An 18,816-nucleotide genomic window follows, 5' to 3' on the forward strand; every position below is an offset into this window, starting at 1 on the left:
TTGAGTAGCCTATTTTGAAGCTTATATTACTGTTTTCATTTACTTCAAAACAGCAGGAAACCAGACCAGTGATTTTTGGTAATTGTAATTGGAAGATAGCCTGGGAACTGTAGAAAAGAGTGCTGGAGGCTTTAGCCCTGAGGTTTCAGGTTTGGGCAAACAGCGCTTGTCTTTGAAGTGATTTAATGTTGGCCGGCCATAACCAGGAAGAGTTGTAATTTTGAGAACAGGTCATAATCACTTTTTCCATGGCTGTTATAACTTTGAACTGTCAATAAATAAATGGTTGTAACTTAAGGACTACTTATATGTTTGTATTATGTTGTATTATTATTGATGTTGTTTTAATTGTTGATTGGGAACTGCTCAGAGTTTGACATAAGATGAATGGCTATATAATTGTTTTAAATAAATAAAATGGGTGCATGTAAAGCTACCTTAGGGGAACATTCATTGTACTTGTTAGAAAATATATTTCTTTCAAGTAATTAATTGGTATTGTTGGAGATCCTTTGATTTCCAACAGTACTGATAAGATGCTAACTAAGCAAGACCCCTTATAAAAAACTGATGTATCTTCTGTGCTTCTTAATTGAGTGTACCCCAGCTTCCTTATGATACTTTATGACCGTAATAAATATTTGGCTTGAAATCATCTTACTTTTGAAAATAGGTGGCTTAAATAACTTTTCTATATATCTAAGTTTAGAGAGAAGTGCTTGCAAGAAGATTTTTCAGAGTTTAGTCTTTGTTAAGAATATGGTTCTAGCAAGATGTATGTGGTATAGGGCAGTGGTGGGTTGCTCCCGGTTCGGCCCGGTTCAGGTGAGCTAGTAGTGGTGATGATGTGACGTCAGCGAACTGGTTCTCTATGACAGTGAGCTGGGCCCTCCTGGCCACCCCCGCGTTATACCTACCTTTATTTGTCGTTTTTTAGCCCAGCTGATAGGCGTGGCAGAGTGGATTGCTGCATGTAAGCTGGGCAGAAATCTAATGCGCTTGTGCAGAGCGCAAGTTCGGGGTGCGTGTGAGCGAAGCCAGCATGCGCACGGTGATCGCACGCAAAACGCATGTGCGAAGAGAACAGGTGGTAACACCAGTTGGAACCCACCTGCTGAAGTAGGGGTTTGGATTAGAAGACCCTCCAAGATCTCTTCCAACCCTGTTAATCTGTGCTCTAAAGTCTCTTAATTCAAGTTATAGTTTAAAGTGCGCTTTGCATGATCACTAGAATCATTTGAGCTGTAACATAGTTTAAAGTTTTCTCCCATAGAGCACCATCTAAAGCTCTAACTAATTGTGTCACAATGTTTGCTTCTATGTACTATAATCTATTTACAGATCACATGAAATGCTCTTTGCAATACCGTGTTAAGGAAATATGGACATGAAATAACCTAGCAAGTAGAGCAGTGTTCCTTAAACTTTTTAAAGAAGTTGACTGCTTGTTGGGAAATGGCCTAGTTTTAAGCTATTTCTTAGCTCGTTTTAGAACCACACACTGTTAAATGAAGGAATTTGTTGAGAGCTGCATTTTGCTATAATTTTTTAAAGTTAGCTTTCTCAATTTAGCTTCACTATTGAAAAGGTGGGGTTTGGGAGGAAATAAATAGTTTAAAATAGTAACTTTCTCATATGTTTGATATCACTGATTTGTTAGCATATTTTTAAAAGTGTATTAAGAGGCTAAAACAATAGGCATCTTGTTTTGGTTTTATTTTAGACGTTCCTGTTTCTCTCCTATGATCTACTTTCTGTACTTTCCTGATTTTTTTTACTTGCTTGTGCTGACTCCTGCATGCTAAAGCTTTCTTTAGCATGATTATATTCTTTGGGATGACAGCATTTCAAACATGAATTCTACATTTTCCATAAAAGTAAATGTTTAACGGATCCTAATGTTTGGTCTCTCTGCCTTTTTTTTTTTTTACAGGGCCACAAATCTGCATAGCAGTAATTTATTGCAGGAAATTAAATCAAGGCTAACTGCAGTATTTGGTCTTCAGAAATTTAAATCTTTGATAGCTGATTCAATTAGAATGCCAGCAGGTAAGCCTTCGGTATTTACACAAAAAGAATTGCACCTTTTTGTTTTGTACTTCTGAATTTAAAAGCATTTACTGTCCAAATGTGGTACGTCATTCTACTGTGCATAATAGTATTTATGAAATAGCTATTGCCTTTTATATTGGAAGCTGAATATGAATGTGGCTTTGCGTTACCTGCTCAATACTTTGAAATTGCCAGTGGCCTTGAGCCTACAAGAAGCACATGATTTTGGAACAATTTTTAAAATCTGATTTTCTTCTAAAATAGCATATCCTGATGTTTCCCATGTTATGCTTAGCTTGGCAGTGTTTCAGCTAAATGCCCCTCTTCCTTTTTTTTTTTTTTAAATTTGATTTATATGCCGCCCTTCTCCGGAGATTCAGGGCGGCTTACAATGCGCTAAGCAATAGCCTTCATTCTTTTGTATATTTATACAAAGTCAGTTTATTGCCCCCGCAACTGGGTCCTCAATTTACCTACCTTAGAAAGGATGGAAGGCTGAGTCGACCTTGAGCCTTGGCGAGATTCGAACCTGCAGTAATTGCAGGCAGCTGTTCTTAATAACAGGGTGCTTTAGACCACTGTACTACCAAGGCCCTTCATATCTTCATACTTAATTAGAAAAAAAACCCACTGGACTTTTTTCCATTAAGAGATCAAACCGTGTTTACAATAGAATTTTTCAGCAATGTATAGTGCTGCTAAGAAAATGGAGTGAAGATGGAACGTTATGTATGTAACAATGGAAGTGCAAGACTCTAAATACATCCTTGTATAAAATAATTTTCACAATGCAAGTATTTTTTTCTCTATATGTAGCACTAACGGACAATAACTATTCTGTATATATATCTTGCTGATATGCAAAGAACTGGACTACTGTTTTGCACTGAGGCCCTATGCTATGTTATATTCATAGAGGAAACCTTGGGTGCTGGCAAATGCAAGTCTTGTTCTAAGTTCTATCTATAATGAAAAGGGACGGGGCAAAAGTGGACAACTAAATACTTTTTCAGGCCATCTGTTGTTTCCAAAGTATTATTGTAGGACCTGCATCTTCTCAAAATTTCAACATTCAAATGTATCTTTAATAGTTTTAAAGCTGTTGAGAATCTGAATAGTGTATGTACATATATCATTGTAGTAAAAATTTCAACAGAATTAGCTAACCACAGGAAAGACTTATTTGTGTGGGTTGGCTTGCTGTCACCATGTTTTCACAATGCGCAACTTCCACTAGCTCCTTCTTTTCTTTGCCAGGCAGGTTTATGCATTCATTGTTGGCTGGGCTTGCTGTGTATCACTTATAACAGCGGTCACCAACTGGTGGTCCGTGGACCACTGGTGGTCCGTGAGAAAACTTTGGTGGTCCACAGAAAAATTATTTGCATTTTTTATATTGCATTAAATCAGGAGTCCTCAAATTACAGCCCCTGGGCCGGATATGCGCAATGAACGTTTGTGTTGCTGCAGAGAGTCTCCCCCTTCAGATTTTTTGTGCAGGTCAGAGTGGGACAGAAATTCTGACTTGGGGTCTGCTTCAGCCTCCTGGTGCGGGGCTTTGGACAAAGGCTGGAGGGAAGCGCCGCTGGTTGCGAAGAGTGGGAGAGCCTTGTTCCAGTGGGACTGCCTTATAGACTGGAACTGGCTGACCATCTCAGCCCACTGAGCCTCCAGGTGCCAGTACCTGGCCTTGCACTCCTGCAGGTCTTTCCTCTGCTTGGAAAGCCTATGTTCATAGTCCTCAGTGAGGTGCTTCTGCTGAGCCTTCTTCTCGGTCAGATCCAATTTGAACTGAGCCAGCTGTTTTGCCAACTCTTTCTCATGGTGGCTGCTTAGCTCCAACAATTGCTTCCTGTTGGGGCCCTAAGGAACCTGGGCGGGCAGGCGAGGAGTGGCTGGGAGGGGAGGGGCGAATAGAGGCAGATCATATTAGTGGTCCGCGGGATTTAAAATTATGAATTTAGTGGTCCCTGAGGTCCGAAAGGTTGGTGACTCCTGACTTATAAAGCTAATAGAATCAGAATTACTCTAAGACTGCTGACAATCATGGTGAGGCAATCATTTAAATAAGTTAACAACACCTATTATGCCTTTGCCGACTCTTTGAAATAGTGCAGTTTCATATGTGAGGAATAAAGATAAAAACCAGGAACAGTGCATTGCATAAATGAAATGGTCAGAGAGGCCTTATCCAGCTCTTGATTAGATGGATTTGTGTTCCGTCTGAAGGAACAGAATCACACTCTGCTGATGATCCTAGATTCTCTATTTTGATGAGTAATTTACATAATCGCTGTGGCTAGGAGCACTGCTACCAACTGAAGCTAGTATGTTAGCTATGCTCATTCTTAGAAGGGGTTAGTTTGGCCACTGTGATTCATATTTTGGTTTATGGTTCTGGATTCTCTGTTAGTCTGTTCATGGGACTAGTCTGGAAGCTGGATGGGGGGGGGGCGATGAGGGAGGATACTTATGGACTCCAGACACTTCTGTTTGGGAAGCCCTCTTTAGTATATTTTTATGGGTAGATCAAAATTATCATAATTTTTTTTTTCAGATTTCAACATGAAATGTAAAATACTAAAAGTCACTTGACTAGTGGGCAACCATAAAAACTGAATAAATAAGTTACATTGGTCAAAGATTATTATGACCAGTTAGTAATAGGCACAATTTTCTTTAGAATAAATAATTCATATTGCATCAGATGTGTTGCAATATTTTCAGGATCAGACTCAATAAGGATAATAGAAGTTAGAGATTTAAATATATTTCTCTTTAATCATAATAGGCATTCTATATTCGCTGAATATTCAAGATAGAAGCAAGGAAAATGGGGAGGATGGCTCCTTATATATACAAGGGGTGGAGCCAGGAATGGGAGTGGTAAATTATGAATACATTAAAGTCCAAAGAATAAGTTAACCCCTGATGTTCCATATATACATTATTTACACATTAGAGAATAAGGCATTTACATCTGACAAATCCCCCTCTAAATGCCGGTTCGTTATACAACACCAGTTACATTCAGATTCAGGACAATATAATACATATAATTTAGAAGTTAAATATTTGTGTTGTTTAGAAGGTAAGGGTTTTGTTAATATATCAGCTAATTGTTCAGAAGTATCACAATGTATTGCTTTGATGAATCCGTCTTGAGATAGTTGTCTCACGTGCTTAAATTTTATATCAATATGCCTGGACCTTTGTCCAATTGCATCGGATCTAGATATTTCAATGGCCGCTTTATTGTCTTCATGCATAATAAATGGTAAAGTAGGTTTCTTCCAAACATCTGTGATCAAATCATTGAACCATACAAGGTTATTTGCAGCTTTAGACAAGCAAACATATTCCGCTTCTGTGGTAGAAGTGGCTACCAGTTCTTGTTTACCAGTATACCAGTAAACTGGACAATCGTTCAATAGAAAAACATAACCAGAGGTACTCTTTCTGCATGATGTATCACCAGCCCAATCTGCATCAGCATAACAAGTAATTTTTGGTTCTTTGTCATTATTTGGTTCCAATATTAAACAAAAATCTAATGTACTTTTCAGATATCTTAAAATTCTTTTGACAGCTTCCCAATGATACAAGGTTGGTTTGCTAACATATCTTGACAATAAATTGAGAGGTAATGCAATATCTGGCCTAGTCCAATTAGATATATAAAGGAGTGAACCTATAACTGATCTGTAAAATGTGTTGTCTTTAAACTCAGGGGAAGATTCATCAGTGTTTCTAAGAAAATCAGTTTGCATAGGTGTGTCACATGTTTTGGCATTATTTAAGTTACATTTGTTTAGGAGTTCAATGATTTTATCTTTCTGAGTAAGTTTGAATCCCCTTTTAGTTTTGTTAATTTGTACACCAAGGTATTTATTCACTCTACCTAGTGATTTCAATGAGAAATGTTCGTTTAACTTATTTACAAAGATTTCCCTGCTCTCTTTATGCTTTCCAATATATAAAATATCATCCACATAAATTAATACAAATTCAATATGATCATTACTCTTTTTTACAAAGAAACAGTTATCAGCAGTGGTGGCGTTGAAATCCATGGTCTTAAGTACTTTTACCAAACAATCGTACCATCTTTTGCCAGATTGCTTCAATCCGTACAGACTCTTATTTAATAACCAAATTTCGTTCTTATTAGTGTATTGACTGTGTGGTGCTCTTACATATATTTCCTTATCTAATTTTGCGTGTAAGTATGCAGTCTGTATGTCATATTGAAACACGTCCAGATTGAGTGCAGATGCTACTACAAGAGCTGTTTTGACACTCTCTGTTCTCACTGTTGGTGAATAAGTGTCAGTATAGTCTTCTGGATATTTTTGTGCATAACCTTGTGCAACTAGTCTGGCCTTGTATAAGGTATTACCTCCTTCTAAATTCTTAATTTTATAAATCCACCTGGTACCTATAATTGTTTTATCCTTAGGTGCGATCGCAGGTGTGAATACATTTAATCCTTGTAAACTTTCCATCTCTTTTTCCATAGCTAGTTCCCATTTTTCTCTTTCTTCACGGGGAAGTTTCAATACTTCCTCATATGTATTAGGTGTTATTTGTTCTCCATCCATATGCATTATATAATCTTTGTATTTATTTGGTATTTGGTTTCTATTGTTTCTAATATTTCTTTCAGGTTTGCTATGGTTGTCATGCAAATATCTGGCTTCCTTTTTTGTTAATGTGTCTGTCTTTATTTTATGCTGACTATTTGTCCAAGTTTTGGTTTTGTTCTTACTTTTGTTAATATTTTGATTTTCTGTTGTTCCTTCCTCGCAAGATATATTATCTTTGCTTTTATTAGGAAATATTTCATTAAGGTGCAATTTAGACCAATTGGCCTGCTCATGGAACACAGCTGTTCTGGATACTATAAATTTGTTATTATTATCAATGAATCTGTACCCTTTGGTTCCAGTTTCGTATCCCATGAATCTTAATCTCCTGGATACGTTTTCTCCCTTTCTCCTCAATTGTTTAGGTATGTGTACGTCTGCAGTAACTCCAAATATGTGCATGTGTGCTAATTTGGGTTTTCTATTGTACATCACCTCATATGGTGTCTTATTCACAATACTGGACCATGTTCTATTTTGAGTGTAATTTGAATAATGTAAGGCTTCTGACCAAAATTGTTTGCCTAAACCAGCATCCTCTAATGTGCATCTAATCATGGTTTGTAGTGTGGAATTCTTTCTCTCTGCAATCCCATTTTGAAATGCAGAAAATGGATTGGACGTGAAATGTAGCATCCCTCTATCCTTTAACCATTGGGAGAATTCTTTAGACATGAATTCACATCCCCTATCTGTCATAATTTGTTTTATTCTGATATTATGCTGTGTTTCTATGCGTTTGTAGAATTCCTTAAATTTCTGAAAGGTTTCATCCTTGTGCTTTAATGTGTAAACAAAACCATAGCGACTGTAATCATCCACTATTGTTAGGAAGTAACGTTTTCTATAGGTAATTGATGGAGTTAATGGACCAACTAAGTCCATATGTACCAAATCAAAAATATTGTTAGTTGATCTGTTAGATTTTTTTGGTCTGGGACTGGTTTTTAGTTTGGTGGATTTACATACTGAGCATTCCAAATAATTTTCACAATTTTTTATTTTGACACCTTCTGCGTGTTCAGTCATTTTTTGTACTACGGGAAAGCTTGCATGTCCTAACTTCCTATGTAAGATGTGAGCACACTCATCATGAATTGGTTTACCTATTTTTGGTTTCTTCTCATTGTGTGTATTTTTGTTATCATGAGTTATTTTACATTCATCATTGTCACTGTTACTGACATTTTCATCATCTGCTTCAATACAATCTTCCATATTTGAATCAATGTTATGTAACCATCTTTCTTTGGTTATCAGATAGGGTAGACCCCCTTTTATCATCACAGTACCTACATTTGTTTTGTTCTTTTCTATAGTTGCTTTCCCCTTTGAGAAAACTATATTGATGTCAGATTCTCTGCTTAGTTTTATAGCACTCAGTATGTTGTGAGGTATTTCTGGGATTAATAATACCCCCTCTATTTTCTCTGTAATTTGGTGGACTTCTATATTTGTGTCTATCTGTGGAAGATTGTCTGTAATTGTATTTGCTCCTATATTCTGGCCTATGTCTCTCCCTTGGGACTTTGGGACAGTCTCTTCTACTGTGTTCCCTGGATCCACAATTGTGGCATCTAAAGGCCTCATTATATTTATCTTGAAAGACTACTTTCCTAAAAGATTTGCGTTCTGTTTGGTTACTGGAACGATTTTTTCTTGAATTGTCTTCTGCTATCAATTTGTTAGATAGACTTTCTATTGATAAATATCCCAAATTAATGGTATCTAAGTGTGACATAAAGCTATCCCATGATGGATCAAGTGAATTGATAATAACACTTTTCATTGTTTGATCTGAAATCACTTCCCCCCTCAATTGCAGCTCAGCTCTTATTTTGTTTAGATTTATCAAATGCTCACTTATAGAAACCCCTGGTTTCACTCTAGAAGAAAAGAAATCCTTAGACATTCTTGTGGTTGTGGCTACGCTATCGCTGTGAAATAGATTAAACATGCATTGAATTATTTCTGATACAGTTAGGTTTGGTTTGATGCTATGATACATTGCAGGAGACACGCTAGAAATTATTATGAAAAATGCTCTATGATGTAAACAATCTATTTTTAAAGTCCAAGGTCTTCTTGGAGGACTAGTTATAAAGAATAGTAAATTTTCTTTCATGAAAATAACCTGAAGCTGTTGGTACCACTCTTGTAAATTAATGCCATCAACTCTAAGTTTTGGGAAGTCACTGGGTAAGTTCCCCACATTATTTTGTCCATTACTTACAACCTGAGGCAGTCCGTGGTCTCTCAAGTGCAGGAAATTACAGAACGGCATTGGGATGCTTGTAACGAGTCTGCGCGGTTCTCTGGCCAGTTCAAGTCTTTCGGGGCCGTCTACGTAGTTTTGCACATGCGCGTTGCTCATTTCTTCTTTGGCGCCGTTGTGGAAGGTTCTCTCCATTTCAGCTCTCTCGATCCGCTCCTCTTCAGATGAGTCGGTCTCTGGCTCGGTTTTTGGGGCTTTGGTGATGGCGACGGTTCTTCTCTTTCTCTTGTGTGCGCTGGCACTCGATTCTGTCTGCGGTGTAGGACGGAATCGGCATGGCTCTCTGGGCTCGGGTGTCGTCGTTTTCGAAGTCAGGATGGGAGCGTGCAGGTCTTGAGCTGTCGGTTTGATTTCTTGCTTCTTCGTTGATGTCTTGGAAATTTTCAATCTTGGCCCAAAAGCAGCAAAAAGCGTTTTCATTGCTGACTTTACTTGAGACTTTGTTAAATCGTCTTCACTTTCTGATTTTGGTTCATCTGAAGAGTTTGAGACTTCTTTTTCACTTTCTTCGTCTGATAGCGTTTTTCGCGCCAGAAATTTTGAACTGAGCGTTTTGATTGGCTCTGCTTCACTCTCTTTTGAAGTTCGTTGAAACCAAGATGGCTGCCATTCAGAATTTCGCGCGAGGTCACATCTTTTCTTTTTTACAACTATTTTCTCAGTAGTCATTTCACTCACAGTTTTTTGATCTTTGGGTTTTTCTTTAATGACGTTTTTCTCTCTCGCTGCTCCGCTGTTCCTCAGCATCTCCTGGAGGTCCGCGATGAGGCTTTCATCATTCTTTTGGCTTTTTAGTATCTTTAATATCTCTGACCTGAGTTCGTTATTTTCTATCTCAATTTCTTCCTGGTCGTTGTTTTCACTCATCAGTTCTTCTTCTTCAGTGGTGTATTCTTCGGATTCTCTCGAAATCGCATTAGTGGATTCGTTGATCATCTCTTGATCAGTTTCTATTTCTTTGCTGTAGGCCCTGGTGTTGGGCCTATCTTTCTTGGACATTTTTAATTCCTTATTGAGTCAATTAACCATCCTCTGCTACCAGCTTGTTGCAATATTTTCAGGATCAGACTCAATAAGGATAATAGAAGTTAGAGATTTAAATATATTTCTCTTTAATCATAATAGGCATTCTATATTCGCTGAATATTCAAGATAGAAGCAAGGAAAATGGGGAGGATGGCTCCTTATATATACAAGGGGTGGAGCCAGGAATGGGAGTGGTAAATTATGAATACATTAAAGTCCAAAGAATAAGTTAACCCCTGATGTTCCATATATACATTATTTACACATTAGAGAATAAGGCATTTACATCTGACAAGATGAATATATTTAGATACTGTATTATGAGCCCACAGATTAAAGAAAGTTTTCATCCAAGAACATACGTTCTACTTTATGGGAAAAAACATTGATACGATTTTGCTGTTTTCTATATGCACCTAATTAAATATTGGGTTATCCTCAAAAGAGCATCTTGAAATATATTTGCCTCCCAGAAACTTAAAGTCTTCAGTGGACTCTGCTGAAGCTTGTTGTTTCATGATTTAGTTCATGATAGTTCTTCTTTATGATGGTGTCTGTCCTATGGAATGTCTACTATGTCATACGTGTGGCCCAGGGGTGGGTTTTATGTCTACGTGTGGCCCAGGGGTCGGTACCTTTACTACCGGTTTGCAGCGGGGCTGTGTGCAAGCACTCGCTTCGCTTGCACACATGCATGTGTGCTCTTCTGCGCAAGAGCAGAAGCTTCTGGGCATGTGCAGAAGCATTTTGATTTCGTCGGGTTCAGTGGGTGGAGCCTCCTGCTGGTTTTACTACCGGTTCTATAGAACCAGTGTGAACCGGGGGCAACCCACCACTGGTGTGGCGTCAATTTTGATGTGTTTTAGGTGTTTTAAAATAAAAACTTTTCAAATTGGCCATTCTAGCCATTTAGCCATATATTGTATGCTCTTGTGATATAAATAAGTGTATATATGGATTTCTTGTATTCTTCTGTTTTTAATCTGTTTTGATCTAATGCTTTTTTAAATTACTGTAACTACTACATATTTTTTCCCAAAGAAATAGTATGTAAAGTATTCTTAGTAAGTTAGAAGGAAAAAAAATAATTGGATCAAAAAGATCTGAATATAGCCCAATGACTAATACCCTTTTCTGGACACCACTGTCCTTTGCCAGAGGAACGTATCAAGGGAATGTAACCGGTTGATTCATCCAGAATTCTCAACAGTTTTTGATAGCAATATCCTTTTGAAGAGATTGTGTGAGTTGGGGGTGTGTAGTATTGCTTTGTCCTGATTCTGTTGCTATCTCAGATTATCTCCAGGAAGTACTGGGAATTTCTGCTCAACCTCGTGACATTTGTGTTATGGGATCCTTTGGTATTTAATTCTTATCCCTATGCTATTTAACATTTGTATGAAAATATTGACTGGCATTTACCATTTTGGTTAGAATCAGGTAAAACATTGAAATGCTCAGCTACTATTTCAGATAAACTCAGGATTTTTAAAAATCTCAGATCTTCAAGGCGTTTTTTAACTCATGTCAACTGCCTGGACAAGTCCATACAGTTTTTCATGGAAAGATTTTTGGAAGTAATTTGCCGTGGTCTTCTTCCAGGGGCTTGAGAGAGTGACTAGCTCCAAAGTCCCCTAATTGTCTTCATACCTAAGGAAAAAGTAAAACTCGTAGTCTTTTGGTTTCTAGCCTGGTGCCTTAAACCATTAATTAAAATGGACTCTCAAAGAGTTTTAATCAATAATATAATTGCTACTGTAGTGAGTGGAACCGGGCATTATGATCATGTGATAACGGCTGCCCACTTTCACTGGTTCCCATTTCCCTTGAACATCTGATTTGTATAGGTGGTTTTAATATATTAAGCAATTTATAGTAAAGTAATGCCTATTCTAGTATGTTTACATTTGAATCTTAAAATCACCTTTTGAAGTGGTGTTCTGAATGTGATAATGTGTTTTATTAATACTTGTTGGGTTGGGTTTTCTAAGTAGTAATTTCCTATCTTGGAATGGTTAACTCAAAGACACCTGATTGATCTACTTTTTATCCTTTTGACACTGGACAAAGCCTTCCTGTCTCCCTCTCTCTCATATAGATCTATTCACTTTATTTGGAGTTTGTATATATTTTTAGTTGAAGTAATTTTTGCTTGGCACTGAGACTAATAAATAAAATTAAAAGTTCTGAAAATGCTGAAGGCATTTCCCAAATTGTTTGGAAAATACAATTTAAAAAAACCAATATATGCCATTATTTATTTGTTTGTTTATCAGATTTAGGTACCACCCATTTCGGTCTCAGAATGACTCTGTTGGCTATGAGTGAGAATGTTGGTTCCATTTTTATTTTTCAAACAAGTTGTAAGAGCTGGCTTTTAGAACAGATTAATAATGCTCTTCTAGCTGTTGGAAACTTGAGATCACAAACTTGCATAAGGCCTCTGTTGTAGGATTGGAAAATTGGGCTCAAAGTGAACAGAGTCTTAGTTTTGTATGTAGCAATGAGGAATGTCTTTGTGAATGAGTTGCATTGGATAATAGGGATAGTGTTGAGAATGTACTGGTAACTTTGTAGTTTTTTGTTATACATGTACACCTTTCTCCCATAACAGTCACAAGAGCAATAGGTGTTATTATGGTTTTCATGCTTGGGAAATGTGAGTCTGTATTACACAGATGCAAAATATTGAAAACATGCATCTCATTTTGAAGGCTTAAAGTAATATACATTTGTTGAATTAACAGTACTAAATGCCATATTTAATTAATTGATTTTCAGCTTGGAGAAGACTGAGGGATACTGCAATATTTTCACACACACACACACACACACACACACACACTTCATTAAAAGGATTAAGGAGAACATAAAAACCCACAAACTAATAAGAAGAAAGAAAAGAAGAAAGAAGAAAAGCTAAAAGTGCAGAAGAAAAAACAAAGAAATAGAAGCTTCCAATTTCTTTTGTAGCAAATGCATATATACAGTAATTGCAAAGTTATCTCTTACAATATGATTACGATAAAAAGCTCACTTTTTCTTCTTATGCATTTTTCTAATTGTCAACACTGTTTCCAGTGGAGAATGTGAGTTTCTGATGGGGAATTAGGAACGTCTGTGGAGAATTTTGGTGGAATTATGGTCTCTGAAGAGTAGCTGAGAACAGGAATGGGAGACAAATTCTGGCTGTTGCAATCTCCCCAAATCAAAGGGAAATTGTGAGATTACCTATGTGTACTCCAGATGGTGGTTCCTTCTGCGTTGGCTGGAGAAACCGTAAAGTTTTTGTAGCTGGCTCAGGAGTCAAACTTCCAGGAGTTTGGTGAAGGGAGATTTCATCTGTGGCAAAGATAAAATTCCTTGTCATGATTTAAATCACCTTCTAGATTACAAATAAATAAATAAATAAATCCAAGAAAAATATTTTGACTTAAAATTTCAAGAACAATTCAAAAAAAGTTTAAGATGCAAGAAAGTTTTAAAATAAACAAGGAAACAGACTTTTTGTTTTACTTTTTCACCCTTTAAAAAGGGATAAAAAGGGTTTAATTTCAATTTTGCTTGGGTTTAATTTTTCACTAAACCAGTTGAAGAGACCAGTCCAGCATGAGAAAGTTTGTTGGAATCTGCATAATTAAAGAGAAGACAAAGAACCAGTCTGAGATTGTGAAATGTAGTTCCTATGGAGATGTGAAGCTTGCTGTGATTGACATTATTAGGTTCTACTAAAATGTAACTGTCAGAAACAAAAATACAATAAGAGAGGGGGGTTGTCTTTCTATTTTATCTGCTTGAGACATTTCTACTTTTGGATTAAAAGTGACTATTAGAAAAACGGTGAGAGGGGGTAGGAGAGTCTTGCTAGAGCTACTAGTGGAAAAAATGTTACACAAAATATACTTCAGAATTTTTTGGAACAGATGGGAAACAAATTTGGTCAGATGGAAAATAAAATGGAAACCTTTGAAAAAAAAAGGATGGATGAAAGATTTATGAAGAGAGGAAATGAGAAAATGTCAAAAAGATTGAAAGTTCTGTAAAGCAAATTTCTGGAGAGATGAAACAAAATTATGACAGAATGGAAATTTTAGAGGTAACAAAGGTTCAAAGCAGAGAGTTAGAAAGAGAATAGGATAATCTGACTTTTCATTAAAACAGAAAGAACAAGAAATGAGGAGTTGTTCTAGAGGTTCCAGATGAAAATAATCAAGAGTGGCCTATTAAAGTTTTGGCAAATGTTTTGGATTTAGAAGATATGGAGGCTGAAATTGATAAGCTTTCTAGAATAAATTCCCAGATTTACCAGAATGAGTGGGGTTATTTTGGTGCATTTTATTAGAAAGCAGATTAGATTAAATTGTATGGCAACATTTTAATACAAGATTGAAAATGGAAAATTTAGATATAATTGTTCTGAAAGAGATTCCTATTAGAATTTTCTTTAAATGAAAAGAAAATCTCTTCCTGGCTGAAAAATTAAAACAGAAAAATTCCCAGTCTGATGGGATAAATTGGAAGGAGTGATTTTTACTTTTAAACAGCAAAAATGTAAGATGAATTTAAGCTGAATTCAGGAACTTGAAAAAGGTTTCATAGAATAGACATACTGTGAGGGTTTCTTTTTTTTGAATTGTTAGTATCTTATGAATACAGGTTTTAATTGCCCAGAATTCCAGTTTGATCATTTGGCTTGTATTTTGACTGTTATTTCTCCATGGAACATAAGTGATTCTTATTAAAACTTTATGGGTACAGTTTGAAAGTTATTGAAGTGCTAGTCACCCAACGTTGTTTGCTGAGATGGACGGTTATAGAAATCAATCAATCAATCAATCAATCAAACAAACAAACAAACAAACAAACAAACAAATAATCCCTTTCTTATTTTGGCAGGTAAATACTTTCCTAAATTCCCCAGTACCTGGATGAAGCTGTCTATCTGGATCCGCTCCAGTCCGGCTTCAGACCTGGGTACAGCACGGAAACGGCATTGGTCGCGTTGGTGGATGATCTCTGGAGGGCCCGGGATAGGGGTTCTTCCTCTATCCTGGTCCTATTAGACCTCTCAGCGGCTTTTGATACCATCGACCATGGTATCATGTTGCGCCGGCTGGAGGGACTGGGAGTGGGGGGCACCGTTTTGCGGTGGTTCTCCTCCTATCTCTCCGACCGGTCGCAATCCGTGTTGACAGGGGGGCAGCGGTCGACCCCTAGGCGCCTTGTTTGTGGGGTGCCGCAGGGGTCGGTCCTCTCGCCCCTCCTGTTCAACATTTATGTGAAGCCGCTGGGTGAGATCATCCGTGGTTTTGGGGTGGAGTTCCATCAGTACGCTGATGATACTCAGCTGTACATTTCCACCCCAGACCATCCCAATGATGCCTTGGAAGTGATGTCCCAGTGCCTGGAGGCCGTGCGGGTCTGGATGGGGAGAAACAGGCTTCGACTCAACCCTTCCAAGACCGAGTGGCTGTGGCTGCCGGCGTCCCGGTATAGCCAGCTGACGCCATCGCTGGTTATTGGGGGCGAATCATTGGCCCCCACGGAGAGGGCCCGCAACTTGGGTGTCCTCCTGGATGCGCGGCTGTCTTTAGAAGGGCATATGACAGCCGTGGCCAGGGGGGCTTTTTGTCAGGTTCGCCTGATACGCCAGTTGCGCCCCTTTCTGGACCGGGACTCCCTACGCACGGTCACTCAAGCACTCGTCACTTCTCGTCTGGACTATTGTAACACTCTCTACATGGGGCTCCCCTTGGGGTACACCCGGAGGCTCCAACTGGTGCAGAATGCGGCTGCGCGGGGGATTATGGGAGCGACGGGGCGCTCCCATGTGACTCCTCTCCTGCGCGAGCTGCATTGGCTTCCGGTGGACTTCCGGGTGCGCTTCAAGGTGTTGGTGATCACCTTTAAAGCGCTCCATGGCTTAGGGCCAGGGTACTTACGGGACCGCCTTCTGCCACCAATAGCCTCCCACCGGCCGGTTCGCTCCCACAGAGAGGGCCTCCTCAGGGTGCCGTCGGCCAGACAATGCCGGCTGACGACCCCCAGGAGGAGAGCCTTCTCTGTGGTGGCACCTACCCTATGGAACAATCTACCCCCAGAGATACGAGTGATCTCCGACCTTCGGATTTTTCGTCGGGCCCTAAAAACTCATTTTTTCCAGTTAGCCGGTCTGTCTTGATTTTAGGGTTAGTTTTTAAAATTTTAATATTGATTTTAATTGACAAGTTTTAAATTATGGGCCAAATTATAAATTATTTTAACTTTATTTTTAAACTGTGATGTTTTTGTATAGATGTTTTTATCTTGGCTGTTCACCGCCCTGAGTCCGAAAGGAGAAGGGCGGTATAGAAATTTGAATAAATAAATAAATAAAATAAATAAATATTATCTTTAATGATTTTAATTTTAAATAGTGCAATTTAATTGTATAAAGTATAATTCTTGTTATTAAGGAATTTTAATATTTTTTGGAGGGAAATGTATCTTGATTGCTAATCCCATCAGAAATTGAGAATCTGGGATAATCCCAGTTTGAGAATTATAGAGTGTTTTACTCTGGAATTTATGGGCTAAAAATAGAACTTCTTTATAGCAGTGACAAAACAGTCCCTCCTCCCCCTTTAAGACTATATTACATGGTTCCTTCTTTGCATGTTCAACCCTTTTTAATCAGCAAATTCATAAATCACCAATTCACTTTAGGGTTGCCAGGTGTCCACTATTTGAGCGGACAGTCCACTTTTTTCACATGTTCACTATTTTTTTTTCACAAAATAGTGGACATTTTTTTTATTCAAAAGCTTTATGATGAAATGGTACGTAATCTAAAGCTGTACAGTCTAAGAGAATAAGGATAGGAGAATCGTGTTTTTTGTCTTTTTTTTCATAAGTTAGAATGAGACAAAGATCGAATATCCATTGAACTCGATTCTCCGAAAAAATTAATGATGAGATTAAAATAAAAATATATTATAAAATTATGTACAGTTAACATTTTTAAAATGTATTGTAGCTTGTGTCGACTGACCTAAAATGGCGTTGAGTGATGAGAGTGACAGCGGCGAGATTTCGAATTCTTTAAAACAAAAGAGAGGAGTGTGCAAATACACCAAAGACTGGGAAGCTACTTTTTCATGAATTACCAACAATGAAACCGACAGAACAAATACGACAGCCTACTGTAAATTGTGTCAGAAATCGTTCACAATTGAATATAATGGTATAAAAACTGTCACACAGTTTGCAAGCACAAAAAATCATTTAGATAAGGAGAAAATAGCTTCCAGCAACAAGCGAATCAATTTGTTTTTCATTGTTAAAGACTCCTCTTTCAGTGAGAAAGTGACTGTAGCTGAAATGGCTGAAACTTACCATGGGATCAAACACCATATTTCTTTCCTGGCTCAAGATTGCGGTATTAAGTTAATGAAGCAAATTTTTGATGATTCAGAAATTGTAAAAAAGATGTCTTGTGGAAGAATCAAATCATCAGCTGAGGTTTGAGGTTTTGTATCCTTTTTCTATTTTCTATTTTTCTATTGAGTTGGTTCTCAATGATCTTAAAACTGGAATTCCATTTTCTCTCTCCACTGACGCATCAAACAAGGGAAATCGCAAAATGTATCCCGTTGTTGCACAATATTTTACTTGTGAAGAAGGACTGTGTGTGAAAATTTTAGACTTTTATGAGGATTCTTTCGAAGATTCTACATCAGTAAAAAATCAGCTGTGTCGAGTTCTTAGTGATAATGAATTGGAAATAAATAATGTTTCAGCTTACTCAGCAGATAATGCATTGGTCAATTATGGAGTGAACAAATCTGTTTACCAAAAATGATTGCTGGAAAATGACAATATTGTAGCTGCTCATTGCAATAATCACATTTTACACAACAGCGCAAAAAATGCATTAAAGCAGTTATCTTTTGATATCGAAAATGTAGTGCTGAAGGTTTTTGCTGAATTTTCGAATTCTGCGAAGAAACGAGAAGAGTTGAAATCATTTTTTGAGTTTTGCAAGTCAGAATTCCATGAAGTTTTGCGCCATGTTCCAACACGTTGGTTAAGTTTGTTTAAAGCGGTCGAAAGACTTCTTTTACACTGGATACCTCTAAAATCGTATTTTATTTCTCTTGGATCTGATGAGTGCCATAAGGTTATCTGGAACCTTATTTCGGATCAGGAAAATGAACTCGCAAAGGACGATGAACCAACAATTTCAGAATTGTATTTATATTTCATGCACTTCTTCATGTCAATAATTCAAGACACCCTACTGAAGCTGGAAAGCAAGAAAATTCTTGCATGTGATCTTCACATTATCATGTGTAAGCTGCGTGATTCTTTGCAAAAAAAATACGATGAGCAGTTTTTTGGAATGAAAGTTTTATTTGCCTTACGTAAAAAACGTTTGCCTGAGAATGCCGTGCAAAAGTTCAAGGAAGAAGCCATCAACGTGTATCAAAAAGCCATTGCGTACCTAGAAAAGTGGTATAATTTCACCGATTCAGTATATGAGACGCTAAGTTGTTTCAATCTAATTGATCGCAATAATCCTCCAACTTTAGAAGAAATGACGAACATCTGGTTATTATCACCATGGCGAGAAGAACTTCCACCCAACACTCTCTTCGATGAAATTTCTGCCTTAGAAGCAGTGCTGTGGAGTCGGAGTCGGAGTCAGAGTCGAGGAGTCGGAGTCGGAGGAAATTTTGGGTACCTGGAGTCGGAGTCGGAGTCGGCAAACAATGCACCGACTCCGACTCCGACTCCTACTAAATTTAGATTGGAATTTTAAAAAAAGCAAGTTTAAAT

The 18,816-nt window shown here is 37.7% G+C and overlaps 1 protein-coding gene across 5 annotated transcripts in view; it reads left to right on the top strand.

Annotated features, from left to right (window-relative positions):
* The window catches only part of NCOA1 (nuclear receptor coactivator 1), a 292,101-nt gene that overhangs the window by 34,527 nt on the left and 238,758 nt on the right, over window positions 1-18,816 (top strand). For all 5 annotated transcript variants that reach the window (XM_070932196.1, XM_070932201.1, XM_070932198.1 and 2 more), the window contains exon 2: window positions 1,934-2,049. The gene's annotated coding sequence lies outside the window, so the exon portion shown is untranslated. The remainder of the gene's footprint in view (window positions 1-1,933; window positions 2,050-18,816) is intronic.

The sequence above is a fragment of the Pituophis catenifer genome, unplaced genomic scaffold (genome assembly GCF_029215685.1).
Source record: "Pituophis catenifer annectens isolate HBS135680 unplaced genomic scaffold, rPitCat1.0.hap2 SCAF_1, whole genome shotgun sequence".
Taxonomy (NCBI): domain Eukaryota; kingdom Metazoa; phylum Chordata; class Lepidosauria; order Squamata; family Colubridae; genus Pituophis; species Pituophis catenifer.